Source organism: Spodoptera frugiperda, chromosome 1 (genome assembly GCF_023101765.2).
Source record: "Spodoptera frugiperda isolate SF20-4 chromosome 1, AGI-APGP_CSIRO_Sfru_2.0, whole genome shotgun sequence".
In the NCBI taxonomy this organism is placed as follows: Eukaryota; Metazoa; Arthropoda; class Insecta; order Lepidoptera; family Noctuidae; genus Spodoptera; species Spodoptera frugiperda.
The window spans coordinates 9,325,756-9,339,039 of NC_064212.1; the positions used below are offsets into that span (position 1 = coordinate 9,325,756).

At 37.2% G+C, this 13,284-nt stretch overlaps 1 protein-coding gene across 3 annotated transcripts in view; it reads right to left on the minus strand.

The window, feature by feature from the left end:
* Nucleotides 1-13,284, minus strand: part of LOC118273208 (uncharacterized) — a 163,524-nt gene that overhangs the window by 61,655 nt on the left and 88,585 nt on the right. For 2 of the 3 annotated variants that reach the window (XM_035590050.2, XM_050694157.1), the window contains exon 3: nt 5,586-5,644. The exons of the other annotated variant lie outside the window; for it this stretch is intronic. The gene's annotated coding sequence lies outside the window, so the exon portion shown is untranslated. The remainder of the gene's footprint in view (nt 1-5,585; nt 5,645-13,284) is intronic. 3 annotated transcript variants of the gene reach the window in all.

Below are 13,284 nucleotides of genomic sequence, written 5' to 3' on the forward strand. Positions count from 1 at the left end.
TTGAGGAAAACGTGCGTACAAATGCGTCAGTTAAGGAGGTGTACACCGGCGTATATGTGCGACGTATGTGTTCTGTTATATAACATGTGAGAACGGATGGAAACAAAAGCTTCCCGATATAGATCAAGTTTGTTTTCAAATCGCCAACGCAAAAGAAAGTCCGTTTCTCAGTGAAAGCGGACTGTAAATAAATCTTGTCTCGGGAAACAATGCATGCATTGTTCGCTGTAAATTGGTTCAAATAATTTACCTATAACACTGTTTGAACTTTGCCACGATGGAGATAAAACACATGGAATTACTTATTCTGTCTATTGCACTCCTATTGTAACAACTTTCCTAATAGTTCCTGGTAGGTGCAATTTGTATTTATCTTGTTATCTGTAGCCCTACAAAACCACTACAGCCAAGGTTAGACAAAACTCGAATTGAAGAATGCACAAAAGTGATGAATGTGGTTTTGTAATGCAGAAGTTATACGTACTCAGTACACACGTATATTTCGCAATCTATGTTTATACATACCTACTAACAATTGTACAAGGTCGATGGCTATTGTAAAAGGATTCACATTTGCAGTACAGTAACGACTGCACCACAATAATAGGAGTAGTGGAATGGCACAAAACGCATTGTGAACATATTGATTGAACAATGTGAGACTGCATGACCCAGATATAACGTAACAGCGACCCACTGTGCAGTGGTGTTAATGCTGTTAGACGGATGCAGGACGCCTAATGCTCTTGTATATAAACGCTAAACCCTGGCTCAACGATAAACTGGATTAAACAAAGCGTCGTACTATCATGCTAAGCACCTACATTATTACGATTTCAGTGAGACTTATGTTTACAAGATAATTCCAAGTAATATTAGAAATTTGTAAGTTTGTTTGCTACCTCTTTATACTTTACCTACTTAATAAATATTCTTGAAATTGTGCATAGGTACATAGAGAGTTGGAAGTAGGGAAAAGGAACTAGGCTACCTTTTCACCGCAGACAAAGCCGAGGCTGAAAGCTAGTAATTTCATTTTGTTGATAATTTTTCAAAGCACTTTTAAAGTACCTATAAGCAAGATGACATCTAAATTAAAATACACAAAAAATCACAAAGGGTATGAACACTTTCTCACCAGTAGGATAATTTGGTTGTAGAATTTAGTGGCCGAACATGCACAAAGCTCGCAGCCAGCTGTAACAGTGAGTTCAGCTACCTTTATACAATTTTGCACGTAGGACACTTAACGCGGACTACGGTTGTCTTTACCACACTAACATTCATTAATTAAGCGCAGAGCAATGACGTTGCCATGGTAACGAGCGTTTTGGGTATGAACAAATGAAAAATAAATGGTAGGTACAAACAATAAACACAATAGTGTTTGTTACATCAGCGTATAAACTAACAATAACGAAAGCGGGTGATTATCGTAAACGTTCTGTGTAGTTCGAGCATGTTTCGTTTTATATCCAAAACTCGTGGCCATCTAAAACCTGGACATAAACGATGCGCGTGTCCCGAAGCTTTACGATAATTTTATTGGCTATATAAAACATGTGTTAGTTAAATTAATGTGTTACGAAATATTGGGAGACAAACTGTCTCGATACGATATACGAGTGTAAAGAGATACACGAAATAGTTTATGTATTCTGTGCTTTGTAACATATATTTATCAAGCTATAAGTTCGAGAAGAATAGTAACAAAAGACGTAACAAGTTAGACAAGTAAGTAAAAGTTTTATTATAAGCAACATAATTTTGAGATGACGATGCTGTTTTGTGTGAATGATTAATAACCACGAGATAAAAACTAAATCTGATGAAATTCATACATATCGTACATACATACATATCGTAACGCCTTTAATCCCCGAAGGGGTAGGCAGAGGTGCACATTATGGCATGTAATGCCACTGTACATTGTACACCCACTTTTCACAATTTATGTTGTAAGTCCCATGTAATAGGTGGCGAGCCTATTGCCATATACCGGGCACATTTCCGGACGTGCTACCACTGAGAAATTTTCGAAAATCCGATAAAAGCCCAGTAATACTTTGCCCGACCCGGGAATCGAACCCGAGAGCCCTTGTCCGGCAGTCGCACTTGCGACCACTCGACCAACGAGGCAGTCTAAATAACTATATGAACTAAAATATACCATCTCAAGTATATCATTATACTTATCACAAATAACAGAAGCGAAGAAGTAAAATATAAGTCTGTTCATAACGTCATCCTTTCACACCTCCTGAAAATTATACTCTGAAAATATAATAAAAGAGTAGAATTTTTCCACTGACCCCTGAAAATATGAGCACATATTTCAGTTACACGTTGTATAGAATAATCATTTAGAGAATTTACGTGACCCATATAAACTTAGAGAGACGTAACTGTTCATGAATTTGTTATTACGTATGAACATAACGTAGTAGGCATAATGTGTAGACACGTACACAGGAAAGTTGCGTGGATATACCTTTGTATATAAAGTTAAAGAATATTTAGTTACCTTATATACCAGTGCCCTACTATGTGATATATAATTTCTGCTGATTTATGTATGTCTTCAGACTATTGAAAAAAAAATTGAAGATAGTCTTAACACTTTTTTTCAAAGAGTTACCTACGTAGGTTCTCTATTCAAAATAAAATATTATTCTCAGAAACTTTAAATGAAATAAGAACACAGGCCAAGTCGTTGAATAATAACCTTTTTAATTTAGGTTTACTTTACGTTCAGAGGATTTAATTATAAAAGTTTCACTATAGATTTCAGTTTTATCTAAATGCTTTCATTTCTTAGCCTTCTCTTTAAATCAAAGCAACGTGGCATTATATGGTTTACCATTGTATATTAAACGATATAAAATTAAATTAAAAGAAGAAAAGTCGTTAGAATTTCATTACGTTTTACGATAATAATGTAGAATAAAATATTTTTTATTTACAAGTTTTCAGAGGGACTCAACTCTTTCATATCCGATGGCTGCAATAATTGAAACGAACGGCGCAAAATAAACAAGTAAGACAAAAGAAATGTTGTCTCTATTGTTTACTCTAAAGTCCGCTTATCCTCGCAAGCGAGAAAATTACATTTTGGGAAATATTTTTTCCTTGTCTCACACTCATTGTTTAAACAATAAAGCGTAGCTAGTAGTCAAACATGGTCACCAAATTCTGTTTGTGCATAAAATGAAAAAACCTTTCTCATTCAGCGTCGCATCCGTGCCAGCGGGAGCGATGATATCAACATAAACAAACAAACTTAACTTTCGTATTCGAGCGTAAAAACTCGGCCAAAGGGTTCACTGACGTCTGACAGGCCCATATTGGGTGTACAGGAACAAATTAGCATTTCACAGACACGCTACAAAATGCCTTTCAGTCGACTTAATGAACGCGGAACATCGTCATTAAACGGCTCAGAGATGTAAACGCACCTTTAACGTGAACCTTCCTTAGCCTAAATTTAGCAATTAGGGTGCAACTACACTCGCTACTTGTACACATATTGATTAAGCCGAGTACTGCAGAGTTTCAAGATTAAATGCAGTGCTTACTCGGTATATAAACTAAATTGAAGTGGATCTTCGCTGTTAATTTTGGTTATTCGCTTTAAGACTGATTTACTTTGAGGAAACCTAATTTATATTTACAGAGGAGAGTACAATCAAATTAATCGGGAGGTAGATTTCCCGAGTAACGATATTTTTTTTATTTAAGTGGCGTGTACCATATTCATTCGGTAGTGCGGTTAAGTAGGTGTTGAACATATATAAACGCTTTATTGGGCACTAATTCTACAAACACATACACATAAAACGAGAAAATGGTTGGTAAAGCGAATTTAGAACGTAATTTCATAGTTTAGCTTGGCATCAGTCAGACCGTTTGAATCGCTAACTCCCACTACATAAAAACTAATGACCCATTTAGCGTTAGTTTGAAGACTTTGTCTGGCGATTATAAACACAATATTATTATACTTTTTAGTAGATAGTACGCATTTACTTTGAAGTATGCTAGTGAAATTTCACAAACTTTCGTTAACATTTAGTAATTTTCTGATCACAGCAACCAGTATGGAAATAATGAATGTCATCTGTAATGGCTTAAATGACCACGAAATGTTACGAAGATAACCTTTATTAAAAGACAGAAACAAACCGTTTTTGTGAATAAAACGCGACGAGATAGCACTGTTGGTGGAATTATGGTAAAAGCAGGGAGCGCGCTGAGGGGATACCTGAGTGTCGACAGTCGACAGCTGAGGATTTGAGTAGACGTGTGAAATTCCGTAGCGGTATACTGTCGACCGAAAATACTGTAAATATTCTATCTCAATCCTGCGAATAATATTTGTTGAGACGAAAATAAATAAACAAACTTACGATGTTGTTCTTACCATAAAAATATTGAGTAGGTATCGGCGATCGCACTCCAGAATAGTTCATTGATATTTGTGTTACGACCATTAATTCAGAGCACGGAGACTACTAATTTGTAACCAAAATCAATTCAGCGTAAATTATAGTCGTTATAATATTTTACTAAGAATTTATCAGATGAACTAATAGAAGTAGATACTTATGTACATATAAATAAAGTTCTGTGATAAAGGGGGTGCTATCAAAATGTTCTGACTCTGCGCCAGGATTGGCTTCCGGCTGGCGGAGTGCCAACTTCCTACACCAAGTTACATGCCACGGGTCTTGGAACTAGTAAAAATTCCGCCTAATTTATGATGTCCTCGTGTCATTACAGCTGATATTGACTATTGTCATGATAAGTAGAAGCCAGTCACTTCACTCACCACTCGATTTTGCTTGAAATTAACAAACTTGTAAAGAGTTTCTTACTTGAAACTCGTTCAACCAAAATTTCAAATATCGTCACCACGCTCATTTTATTCCCGACTTTAGAACATTTACTGCGTAGCGAGTAGTTTTAGAACCTAGAGTACTGTTTCGAATAAATTAAAATTAGTACTTTCAAGGATTTGAAATTCTAAACTTTGACGTACTGGGAACTAGCTTTTATCGTAAGTGCCGGGGGCGAGAGCGAGGGTTGGTAAGGGGATGGCAGAAATATACATTGATATTTGCAGGGTCCTTTAGGGGTTGTCGCGATCGCGGCTCGAGTCACTCGGGGCTTCGAGCCTCCTCGAAGCCACCACTGAGAGGCAGATTGTAATCCTGCTTTGTCAGTCAACCGCGGAGACAGGATGTTTTTGTATGCGGAATAAAATTGCAAAAATCTTATGCAAATGCGTGTTCAGTGAGTGTCGAGGGCCGGCGCAGTCGTCCGCCCCCCCCTCCTTCTCTCTGATACTGTATCTTGAAACTGTGGCAACTGATAAGCGTACCTTTAAACTTTATCCATTTTATTTTGCTCGAGTTACGGTTTATGCTCACGACTGGCTCGGGTTAGCAGACCCGACTTACTTCGTTTCATGCTCAATATCACCTGCACCATATTATGTTTCTATTGTAAAATGATCGTTCCTACCAAGTTGTTTGTATCATAACGTAATAAGCATTTATGTGAGAAAATATTAAATGTTGACTCACCTAGACATCCGATCGGGGGGTCTGATGTGTTGTCTTTTAGTTTGGATCATTCCAGATACCTGAAACAAATGTAGGAAGATATTTAATTAAATTGTAATGGTCAAAGAATTGTTAACTACTTTTGTTGTACAAGAAACTACAACAGAAAAACCAAAAACGTGATTGTTTACATCTTAAGTGTGTACGGTGTTAACGGTATGTACATATTTTAGCATACATGAAAATTCATCGCAACTTTACACCGTCACACGAGAGATCAACGTCCTAAATTCAAATGATAACCGCAGAGGAAGTGATCGTAAATCCTCGAAGCTGTCATAAGCCTGGATCTGGTGCGAGCGTTACTCTAACTAAACGTGGCTTGAAGGACACTTTATTAGAACTAGTCGTATATTGCGGACGAGTGCGCTCGACCTCAGCAGCTCGTGCCCCGCTAACACCGATCCAGATGACCCAAATGGAGCACCGACCCGTTTGCGGATCACTTCACTAACTAACTCTTGGAACAAAACGAAACACCCTACAGATTAATATATGGGCTGCTGCTCCCGGCACAAAAGCAATTGACAATTAAGACCCGTTTGGGCTGCCGTGTACCGTAATTCAACAGCATATAGGCAATATATCCCCTGCCGTCACACCAAATCGCGGTTTTTCGCGTCGCACCTGTGGCTGCAGTAAATATTTTTATAGCCCACAAAATATAGCACACAATGTTTTGAACGTTCTGGTTTGTCAAACATAACTTTATTATACTGTGGTTTGCTTTTGACGTATGTACTTTGTTAGGAAATACATGGAATATTTAAATGTGAAAATTAATTTCGGTAACCAAGTAATAAATTTCCCTGTTAGAAGTTGAGAGAGTAGAGTTGAGAAGCCTGCCAGGTTCAAGAGAAACCGTGGGAAATATCATGAATCGATACGATTTTTATAATGATTAAATTGTACTTCTTCACTAATTGCAGGCTGTAGGCGGCACGAGGAAAATTAAAAGAGATTTAATAAAGCTCTGTTCGTGCAAAAAAAAAACAGGAAAATTTCCCGTTTTATTGTGAGACATACGGTTTGTTCCGATACAGAGTTATGAAGGAGAACGGAATGTAGATAATTTACAGCGGCAGTCGGAACAAAGGCATCTCCGGCACGCGACCTACATCCTCTGCTACTATTCGATATCAACTTACTGCATAGTCAACATTCACACACTGAAAATATTTCGTTTCTAAAAAAATCTAAGTCTGCAACTTTGTTACATTAAAATTACTTCTATAGCACTTTAAATAAATGTCCAATTTGAATGGTACCCGAATAATATAATATAGCAGTGCAGCTCCCGTTGCTCGTAGGCTAGTCCCGAGCTGAGGACAATACTATTACCGCACTGTATGCCACATAATATCCTGGTGTGCAGCGCCCCAGTTAGCCAGCGACAATGGAGAGAGCTATTAGAGCCGTCCATGTGTGTTAACCAGTTTAGTTCTTATTGCTTGTTTTTTAACATTGAATGGGGTGAAAAACAGAACGAGGCCGACAATCGGGTCGGGTTGACTTCAATAAAAGCTCGGTGAGAACCTGGTGTTTATGTGACTGGCCCGCGCTGCAATTTGTGGTATCGCTACCACTCGTATTCGGTTACTGTATTGGACTGTAATTACCTTTAATTGAGTTGGTTTTGTGGTAGGATCGAGTGATATCTAGGTACTTCATCTTGCCCATTTAGGATTTATGTGTGATGTTGTAAACAGTATACTAGACATGATAAATGATATTTATTTCTACAAGTTGGTTACAAAATAACACTTTTACACTTCAATCTTTGAATGAAACGTAACATCCAATACTTCACGTACATTAATTAGCAGATTCCTATATTCGAAATGGTCACGAATTAAAACCATTTCAATTCACTACGATACGAACAATGAAAGCAAGATCTATTACCAGTAATTGAACTAATTGCGTGACCGGGAGCAGTTGTTTATTAATTGATAGGATCGCTTAATGCGATTAATTTGGAGCTTCATAAATCAATACGAGATTGAATGCACTAATAGTTGGGGATTATTGTGATTGTCCGATCGACGTGTTTACCGATGTGACTCATTCAATGAATTAACATTTTAAAGTATGATGAAGTCCTGTATTGTATTTAAAATTAAACGTTATGTTTTGTAAAATTAAGAAACATTTTAACTCAACACCATTTTACTGAATGTACAATTAAAACGACAAATTTTCTGCTTCTCCGCAGCTACTTTTGTTCGTTTTCGTGTTAAGTACAAATGACATTTTAATTTTCATTATCTGGGTGGCTGGCGGCAGTGGTTGCATAAAGTGCATCGTTTATAAAATGTGACAATGAGTAATATTCAGGAGGCGGCCGCCCGCGCCGCGCGGTGAGCCTCTTATCGAGGTGGGCCTCCGCCCACAATCTGATTGCGGCCCGTGTCAACACTGCTGAAATAACTAGCGCCGTTTCACAATTATCTCAAGAGGCTTCAAGAAAAATTAAGACCAACCCTCCAATATTTACCTCAGTCCATTTTTCGTTTGGAATCAAGAAACAAGTTAACTCGACACAAGCAGTGCAGGTATCTTAATGGGATTCTAAAGACCCTATAATAGCATCTTGAAGATTCCCAGATTAAATCCATTTAACTATTAATATTAAAACTGCCTTTTACAGATTGTTATCAGGAACTCGAAATGTAGTTGCAAGTTGGCGACTCGTTATCTGATCGTGGGGCGCCGGCACCGACTGAAAAACTTATTTGCTTTTACTGAAGAACGAGTTTCTTATTCCAATAGTGCTTCATTTTGATAAAGAGGAAATTTAATTATCTTTCAGTGATAAAGCTGTCCGAATAGTTTATCAATACGTTCTCTTGAGTAAAGGGGCAGAGAAGTTAATAATATTAGTCAGACACCTACTTTAGTTGGGATTACATTTCTTTTGAAAATAAGCCTGTATTGGTCGGTCATAAAGTAGGTCATTTGTTTCAAAGGCGGCACGTAAACTGTGATAGTAAAAGTTTTTACGGCTCGATTACTGTGAAGACGGCGCAGTAACCGGCTTCCCTGCCGATAGTGGCCGTTTACTCAGTCAGCAGCCGGGTGGCTGCTCGCTTCATCTACTTTACGTCATTGACACTGCTACCTTGTCAGATTAATTACTGCTATAGCTACCTACCATTCATCTGTAAATAAATAAGAACAAGCTGTTAGCTGTACAAGTATGCAGTGTCCCTACATTTCTTAACCTCAACTCTCGATAAGTATCTGCATTCGGACAAACTAAGCAAAATTTCTTTAAAAAAAAATACATTGTAGCTATATGTAAACGACGTCTAACTTCCGCTAGTTACTTTTAAACTTACATCTCGTTAAAAAGTCCATTATTGACGTGGAAGCAAAGTTGTTTCAGGAGCGAAGGTAAACAGTGGCATTGTGTCGCTCGAAAAGCAGACATCAAAAGGCGTGTATCAAAGACGAGTGTTGCCACATAGAGGGATGCGCGTCAGGGTGGCCCCCTTCAATATGCGAGGGCGCTGCCAGCTAGTTCGAATTTTACATGTAAACTACTCTACAGGAGACAGAATGGCAAAGCTTGTTTTTGTAACAAACATGCGCTCAAAATATATTACGTGAATATCATACAGAACGCGGCAGGCGGCACACTTACCGCCCTTGTTATCGCAAATGTAAAACAACAAACATGAACACATATCTCCCCTGTTCTGAATGAGGTACTTTCAAACGATAATAAATCTCGACCCATTCAGTTTATTAGCTGCAAATGCATTAAAGTCGAAACCAAAGACAAAAGAAGGAACTTTATGAACGACTTCTTGCTAGAATCCTTAGTGATAAGTTCTACGGAACACAAGATGAGATGCGGAATGCTTGTAAGAAGTTTTGTGAACGATCGAGACCTTTTAAGAGAATTAATACGGGAGTCTTATTCGAATTAATGAAAGCAAGAAGTGGAGGAAGTAACCAATAAATTAACGCGAGTGAATATGTAAGTGATGGATAACGTTCAGTGAATCGGCAGGAGGGACTCCTCCACTCTTCGCTATTTCGAGGTAACGAATGCAATGAATATACCTTGGGAACTGTTTCTGTACAAAACAATAAAAGTAATTTAATTAAAGAACAATACTTTACTTCTCCCAAGGCACATTTTCTGCGAGTGTGTCGGAATTATTGGACTTAAATAAGTCGTATTGAATAAATAAAAGGGCTCGAGAGCTCCGCAGGGAAAAAAATGTAGAAGTCGAGTAATTTACTGTGAATAATAAACGAAGAATTTCCCTAACTTAGCGGAAGTGGAGATGTCGAGTCGAGGGCCCCATTAGACTTATGGGAATATAAAATATATCAATTAAAGACTTTCGCTGCGGATAACGAAGTATAAGAGGTTCTGAATTGTACAATTGAGGAAAACGTGCGTACAAAATGCGTCAGTTAAGGAGGTGTACACGGCGTATATGCGCGACGTATGTGCTGTGTCAGTTGTGTTATGTAACATGTGAGAACGGGTGGAAACAAAAGCTTCCCGATATAGATCAAGTTTGTTTTCAAATCGCCAACGCAAAAGAAAGTCCGTTTCTCAGTGAAAGCGGACTGTAAATAAATCTTGTCTCGGGAAACAATGCATGCATTGTTCGCTGTAAATTGGTTCAAATAATTTACCTATAACACTGTTTGAACTTTGCCACGATGGAGATAAAACACATGGAATTACTTATTCTGTCTATTGCACTCCTATTGTAACAACTTTCCTAATAGTTCCTGGTAGGTGCAATTTGTATTTATCTTGTTATCTGTAGCCCTACAAAACCACTACAGCCAAGGTTAGACAAAACTCGAATTGAAGAATGCACAAAAGTGATGAATGTGGTTTTGTAATGCAGAAGTTATACGTACTCAGTACACACGTATATTTCGCAATCTATGTTTATACATACCTACTAACAATTGTACAAGGTCGATGGCTATTGTAAAAGGATTCACATTTGCAGTACAGTAACGACTGCACCACAATAATAGGAGTAGTGGAATGGCACAAAACGCATTGTGAACATATTGATTGAACAATGTGAGACTGCATGACCCAGATATAACGTAACAGCGACCCACTGTGCAGTGGTGTTAATGCTGTTAGACGGATGCAGGACGCCTAATGCTCTTGTATATAAACGCTAAACCCTGGCTCAACGATAAACTGGATTAAACAAAGCGTCGTACTATCATGCTAAGCACCTACATTATTACGATTTCAGTGAGACTTATGTTTACAAGATAATTTATTCCAAGTAATATTAGAAATTTGTAAGTTTGTTTGATACCTCTTTATACTTTACCTTCTTAACAAATATTCTAGAAATTGTGCATAGGTACATAGAGAGTTGGGAGTAGGGAAAATGACCTAAAATATCTTTTTTTTCAAAGTCGAGGCTGAAAATGTTGTTTATAATCTTTCAAAGCACTTTTAAAGTATAAGCTAGATGACATATAAATTTAATTACACAAAAAATCATAAAGGGTATAACACTATCTCACCGTAGGATAATTTGATTGTAGAATTTAGTGGCCGAACATGCACAAAGCTGGTAGCCAGCTGTAACAGTAAGTTCAGCTACCTTTATACAATTTTGCACGTAGGACACTTAACGCGGACAACGGTTGTCTTAACCACACTAACATTCGTTAATTAAGCGCAGAGCAATGACGTTGCCATGGTAACGACCGTTTTGGGTATGAACAAATGAAAAATAAATGGTAGGTACAAACAATAAACACAATGGTGTTTATTACATTCGCGTATAAACTAACAATAACGAAAGCGGGTGATTATCGTAAACGTTCTGTGTAGTTCGAGCATGTTTCGTTTTATATCCAAAACTCGTGGCCATCTAAAACCTGGACATAAACGATGCGCGTGTCCCGAAGCTTTACGATAATTTTATTGGCTATATAAAACATGTGTTAGTTAAATTAATGTGTTACGAAATATTGGGAGACAAACTGTCTCGATACGATATACGAGTGTAAAGAGATACATGAAATAATTTATGTATTCTGTGCTTTGTAGCATATTTATTAAGCTATAAGTTCGAGAAGAATAGTAACAAAAGACGTAACAAGTTAGACAAGTAAGTAAAAGTTTTATTATAAGTAACATAATTTTGAGATGACGCTGCTGCTGTTTTGTGTGAATGATTAATGACCACGAGATAAAAACTAAATCTGAAATTCATACATATCGTACATACATACATATCGTCATGCCTTTAATCCCCGAAGGGGTAGGCCGAGGTGCACATTATGGCATGTAATGCCACTGTACATTGTACACCCACTTTTCACAATTTATGTTGTAAGTCCCATGTAATAGGTGGTGAGCCTATTGCCATATACCGGGCACATTTCCGGACTCCGTGCTACCACTGAGAAATTTTCGAAAATCCGATAAAAGCCCAGTAATACTTTGCCCGACCCGGGAATCGAACCCGAGAGCCCTTGTCCGGCAGTCGCACTTGCGACCACTCGACCAACGAGGCAGTCTAAATAACTATATGAACTAAAATATACCATCTCAAGTATATCATTATACTTATCACAAATAACAGAAGCGAAGAAGTAAAATATAAGTCTGTTCATAACGTCATCCTTTCACACCTCCTGAAAATTATACCCTGAAAATATAATAAAAGAGTAGAATTTTTCCACTGACCCCTGAAAATATGAGCACATATTTCAGTTACACGTTGTATAGAATAATCATTTAGAGAATTTACGTGACCCATATAAACTTAGAGAGACGTAACTGTTCATGAATTTGTTATTACGTATGAACATAACGTAGTAGGCATAATGTGTAGACACGTACACAGGAAAGTTGCGTGGATATACCTATGTATATAAAGTTAAAGAATATTTAGTTACCCTATATACCAGTGTCCTACTATGTGATATATAATTTCTGCTCATTTATGTATGACTTAAGACTATTGAAAAAAGAAGTTGAAGATAGTCTTAACACTTTTTTTCAAAGAGTTACCTACGTAGGTTCTCTATTCAAAATAAAATATTATTCTCAGAAACTTTAAATGAAATAAGAACACAGGCCAAGTCGTTGAATAATAACCTTTTTAATTTAGGTTTACTTTTAGGTTCAGAGGATTTAATTATAAAAGTTTCACTATAGATTTCAGTTTTATCTAAATGCTTTCATTTCTTAGCCTTCTCTTTAAATCAAAGCAACGTGGCATTATATGGTTTACCATTGTATATTAAACGATATAAAATTAAATTAAAAGAAGAAAAGTCGTTAGAATTTCATTACGTTTTACGATAATAATGTAGAATAAAATATTTTTTATTTACAAGTTTTCAGAGGGACTCAACTCTTTCATATCCGATGGCTGCAATAATTGAAATGAACGACGCAAAATAAACAAGTAAGACAAAAGAAATGTTGTCTCTATTGTTTACTCTAAAGTCCGCTTATCCTCGCAAGCGAGAAAATTACATTTTGGGAAATATTTTTTCCTTGTCTCACACTCATTGTTTAAACAATAAAGCGTAGCTAGTAGTCAAACATGGTCACCTAATTCTGTTTGTGCATAAAATGAAAAAACCTTTCTCATTCAGCGTCGCATCCGTGCCAGCGGGAGCGATGATATCAACA